The sequence below is a fragment of the Cornus florida genome, unplaced genomic scaffold (genome assembly GCF_030987335.1).
Source record: "Cornus florida cultivar Cherokee Brave unplaced genomic scaffold, ASM3098733v1 CherokeeBrave_3.0.0_Hap2_Chr06, whole genome shotgun sequence".
NCBI lineage: Eukaryota > Viridiplantae > Streptophyta > Magnoliopsida > Cornales > Cornaceae > Cornus > Cornus florida.
In genome coordinates, this window is record NW_026775576.1 from 49,066,434 (window position 1) to 49,072,365 (window position 5,932).

The window sequence follows — 5,932 nt, forward strand, 5'->3', positions numbered from 1 at the left end:
AATAGAAAAGTATCAATTCCAGTGGCTTTACACAAACGGATTAGTGGCGATCATCTTTGCTTTTGGTCTCCTCTATACTGCCTTAAGGATTTTACTGTAAAATAATTTTAAAACTAGTTCCACATCTTTCTTTTAAAACTAAACTTGCTGTAAAATCATCAGTCATTCTAATTGATCGTGCTGTCATGAATAATTCTAGGGTTATCCTATAATAATAAAAAGAAAGGGAAAGATAGAGAGAAAGGGTGAGTATCTGAACGTACAGTCGTGAGATACCGTAACGAGGGAGGGAGATGGCGGATGGGACGGTGACGAGGGAGACGTTGAAGCAGAAGAGGATATATATACATATATATATATATGTGTGTGTGTGTGTGTTTTTTTTTTTGGGTAGTTTTTTTTATTTATTTATAATATTTTGGTAATATTTTTACCATAAGGTCTCTCTTTTTCGGTTTAGCTCTAAAATTACCCATTTTAAAAATATTCTTTTTTGCATTAGAGCATAATAAGTACATCAGAACTCATTTATAATAGAGGATCCTAATCCTATATCATGAGTTATAATTAACACAACCATTGTAATTATCATTCAATAATAATATTCAAAGAACTCCAGTACCAAGAAATTATTGCATGGATCTCTAGTTCTGAGGAATCATCATTGAAACATAAGAAAAAAAATTAAATAAAATTGATACAAAATTAACTTATTAACTTGTGTGTCGGTTAATAATTGGCCAGATGATGTAATAATTTTTTGGGGTGGGGGCATCACCAGAGTTTGCACTCTAGAGATGAGGCATCTTCTATCTCACTAAAGACAAAGACAGTATCTGTTTGGACCAAAAGAAAAAAACAAAGATAAGAAAAAGGATATACGCACATTGCAATTGGACCGACCATCTTTATGTAGCCGAAAAGTAGGACCTGAACTGGGTCTTCACTCTAAACTCTAAAGTGACCCCCACAATTATGCCACTAGAACTTGGAAGGGGTCCAGTCCACAATATGACTTCGACTTGATCTACTTTCTAATGTTACCTAAATTTGTACACAATAAATGTTAACTGATAATACACCAATTTTTCATATTAATTGTCTAACCAACTCAATCTCGATGATGAACCCTACAAAAAATTTGATCCATTTGGGAATCACGCATAACTATATATATTAATTGGGCTGCAATTAAATAGTCTCTTTGGAAAATGATAGAAAGCCTACACCCACACTCCTGGAATCATTCACAAGTAGGGATGTCAACACTCAACAGGAATGGATTTGGGACTGGTACGTGGCACCTCTTTTCTAAATTTGTCCCACTAATAAAAAAATATTTTCAAACCTAGTTCGAAGTCACTTGCATTAGAGTTCGGATAGGTACGCGACACATACTTTTTAAAGAAAAAAATGATTCAAATTTGAACAAATTTAAGATCAAATTTTGTAAATATTTTTTAATTTAGTCAAATATTTAACAATCATAATAGTAAAAATGTTATTAAAATTTAAAATTATCATAAAAAATAAGAAAAATTATAACTAGTACAATAATACTTTATTTATGAGAAAAGCTAACATCCAAAGTTTATCCCCACATTTTTCAGACAAAAATAATCATATTAAATGGTATTGATGTATTTTTTTTTAATTATTTTTTTAATCATCGCAATGGTTAATAGGTTAGTATTTAGGGGGGAGAGAGCGAGTCGGTGAGGGGAATCGAACTTTGGACCTATAGGGTGGGGGTACTAAAGGCCTGATCTTTTATCATTCGGGCAATATCACCACACCTATGTAATTTTACCCCATCTACTCAAGAGAGAACCCGATTGTCTCTGTCTACCTTTCCACTCTCCCAATGTTTCTTCTCTCTCCTAACCGTCAGCTACGGGGTTCATTATCTACTATGGCTTTTTGTTGGTGATGCTTGTGGGGGTGGGGATGGTGGCGGAGGTTGTGGGGTGAGGATCGTTGTGGTGGAGGTTGTGGGGTGAGGGTCACAGTGGTGGTGGTTAATTTGCCTGAATATGGTTGTGGAGCGGGAATGGTGGTGGCAACACTGAATTGGCTTGGGTGGGTTTTGTTATGTAGATGTTGGGGTGATGATTCACCTAAACAATTTGCAGCGGTGGCCACGATAACGGTTTGAGACAGAGGTTGTGGGGTGAGGATGGCGGTGGTGACAACGCGTTATGGTGGTGGTTAATTCGTCGAAATATAGTATTATTGCTGATGGTTGGAGAGTGGAATGGTAGTGGCGACACAATTTAGTTACTTGTGGATTTTGTTGCGTAGATTTGCAGCAGCAGTGGTGACCAAGACGACCTACAAAGGTGATGGCAACATTGATCTGCAGCGGTGGCAAGGTCTGTCAACGGATCGGATCCGAATTGGATTGATTATAATTCATAATGATTTGTTTAGCTAATAGATTATCGGATTCGTATCATGAACGAGTTATCGGAATAAATGTTCGAATCCATATCCTAATTGATTCGGATTCAAATTGGATCGGATTTGAAATCGGTATAAAATTCTATCCACTGACATACTTAGTTGAAGTGGGAAGTTGTTAATATATACAATAGTGCATAATATAACTATGCAACCAAATAAATCTAATGGCAGATAATTAATGTATATAAATTTTGTGGCAAATAACTAATATATATATAAGGGTTAATTACACTCATACCCCCTGAGGTTTGCCTTATTGACAGCTAGATGAAAGTTAACCTATTTTTGAACAATGACACCCCCTCAAAAAAATTTGAACCAAACAGGCCCTTAAAAGGTAGAAAATGACGAGATTACCCTTCAATAAAATATTAGTTTTTAAATAAAATATCATAATTTTTAAATGACGAAATTGCCCTTGTTAAGTTTCTCTCTCTACCTCCTCACTCAAAAATCAGGAACTTTCTTCCTCTCTCTCTACCCTCTCAGCTTCATCAAAAAACCCACCACCACTGCCACCCACTGCAACCTCCACCACCCACCAGCATCCCCACTACAATAAATTGATTTAGGAATCAAACACATATACTTACACACACATCCCCATTATGTATCTTCAATCCAATCCAACCCATCTATATCAAGCTCTTTAACAATCCTCTTATACTGGTAAAAAAAATAGCATTCAATCCCTCCTCTTCTCCAATGATCCTCCTCCACACATGCTAACCCGAAACCCTAAAATCAAACCAATAAAACCTAATCAAAACCCATTTGGCATCGCGGTGATGGTGGATGAGGTAGTCCGACGGCGGCGGCGATTATAGACAAGGTGGTATGACGGCGGCGAGGAATGGAGGGTCTTGCCGCCCGCTCATTGTTGGTGGCGCCTCCACCATCACCTCATCTGGTTCGCTCACTACTCCAAAGAGAAGAGCACATTTTTTTTTTTTGAAGAAAGATGTGGGTCTCTCTTCAAAACCCTGGGTGTGTATATATACATATATGTGTGTGTTTGGAAGCTTTTTTTATTTATTTATAATATAAAAAAACTGAAGAAGAACTATATATAAAAATAATTTATTTTCCATTTATATTATATAAGGATTTGCTTCCAAAATTATTCAGTTTTTCTCTCCATACTAGTAGGATTAAAATGGTTTTATATCTTCTTCTTCCCCTCATCTTCTTCATTCTCTTTATATATATATAATTATATATGTATGTGTAGTATAATTGGAAAATATAATATATATCTATACATATACATATATGTATTCTGAAGAGGTTAGTTTGGTATATTAAAATTAGTTAGAAGGTTAAATTGGTAATTTTAGCACTTTAATGGGTCAATTGACAAGTTAAAGGGCTTTCTAGTCATTTTATCACATGTCAGAATGCTAAGGGGTGTCTTTGTCAATCGGAGCAAACTTGAGGGGGTGTCATTGTTTAAAAATAGGCTATCTTTCATCTGACTGTCAATAGAGCAAACCTCAGGGGGTGTGAGTGTAATTAACCCTATATATAACATACAAATGTAGAATATTGTAATGATATATATATATATATATATATATATATATATATATATATATATAATTTTAATCAGATTGGATCACTATTGGATTGGATTATCTATAATCCATATTCGATTTATTGAGCTAATGGATTATCGAATTATCAATTTTTTTATTCAATCCATACCAGGATAATTGGATTGGATTGGATTCAGATCAAAATCTGATCCATTGAAAGATCTAGCGGCAGTGGCGACAACCTACAAAGGAGACCTGCAATGTTCAACGGTAGCAATAAAGGTGGAGATGAAGATATATAGATATAGCACTATATATGTGTTCGGCTCGCAAAAAAGCTAGAGAGTTCCGCCTTCTACTTGAGTGAAAAGGGTTGTCAGGCTTGCCAGGAATTGCTGTCGTTCCAAAATGGAATTCTGAACAATTACCCAGTAGGAGATTGCAGGGATCATGCGACTGTACAAAGGACTGGAATTACCACCTTCGGTGGTTCTATTTGCCTTGAAAAAGGACTTCTGGACTACTCTATGGGTAGTGGAAAGAAGTGTGGTATTGAAAGTGCATGATTTCAAAGTAAAATGCTGAAAAGTAGGAATAATAAGTGCATGACTTGAATTAAACATATTGAAGGTACATTACATGACTGTAAGGATACATGAAATGTAATTGAAAGATAAGGTGCTATTTGTTGTGTGTGTTGAACATGATTTGTATGTTAAGCCTAAGTGCTCTATTTATAGAGTTTCTTTGCAGCAGTTGGAAATGTGACAGTTTAGCAGCTTACACTTGGCCTTTCCTCGGATTGCCAAGTGTCCCATGATCTTTCAGCCTTTTCTTGATGTTGACAAGTGTAAAACCATATTCTTCCATGATTTACAACTGATAAATAGTGATCTTGGCAGTTGTATACATGTTTGTAAGCCTTCTCCCACGTTTTGGAATTGCCTAGATGGAAAGGTAGCAGTTCAAGCAGTAGTTGAGAACTTCCACTTGGAAGTTTCGAATCGTGCCATGTATCCCATGTCTTCCTTAATCTTCTCATAGTGTTGATATGTGTAAGAATATGTTCTCCCATGATCTATAACGGATAAATAGTGGTCTTTGGCAGTTGAATGCATGCTTGTAAGCCTTTATCCATGATCTGAAACTATCCAGATGGAAAGGCGGCGGTTTCCAACAGTAGTTGAGAACTTCCACCTGGAAGGTCCAGATCATGCCACGTGTCCCACGTTTTCCTCAGCTTTCTTTGGTAAATGCATCATGTTTTCAGCCCACTTGCTGATTTTTAGCAACTTCCTCACTTAAATAAGGCAAGTAGTTGCCTTATTTTTGGAGTGACTCCTACAAACTAGGAGATATTATAGGAGTGAGAAAGTTATTATTCTTGATGATTAGGTTAAAGGTACAAATGGCTTTCCAGATGTTTGGCACGTGTCCACTTGAAAAGTCATGTCTTTCTAACTGCAGGTCTTGTACCAAATGGCTTCATTTTGATGAGGCTAGGGACGGATCCAATGAAGGCCTTGGGGGGGGGCACGTGCCCCCCCTGAGTTGGTCAGCAACCTATAATATATGTGGTAATTTTAAAATTTTTTTCCATATATATGAAAAAATTTATATAGTGCCCCCTCTCAAATTTGTAGTTCCTAAAATTATATTTTTATTTTTTCTTTTACTCTTCACATTCCTTAAATTTCCTTAATAGAAAAAGTAAAATTTTTCTTCCTCAATTGAAACTTTTTAACTATTTCCTATTAAAGTTTTTTCATTTTTCTTTTCTTTTATATTTTGATAATTTTCTTCTTCTTGGTCTTTTTGAATTTTATAGTTGTTATATATATATATATATGTATATGTATATGTACTCCGTATTGTTTTTTTTTTTTTTTTTTGGCAGTGTACCCCCCTCACTTGAAATTCTGGCTCCATCACTG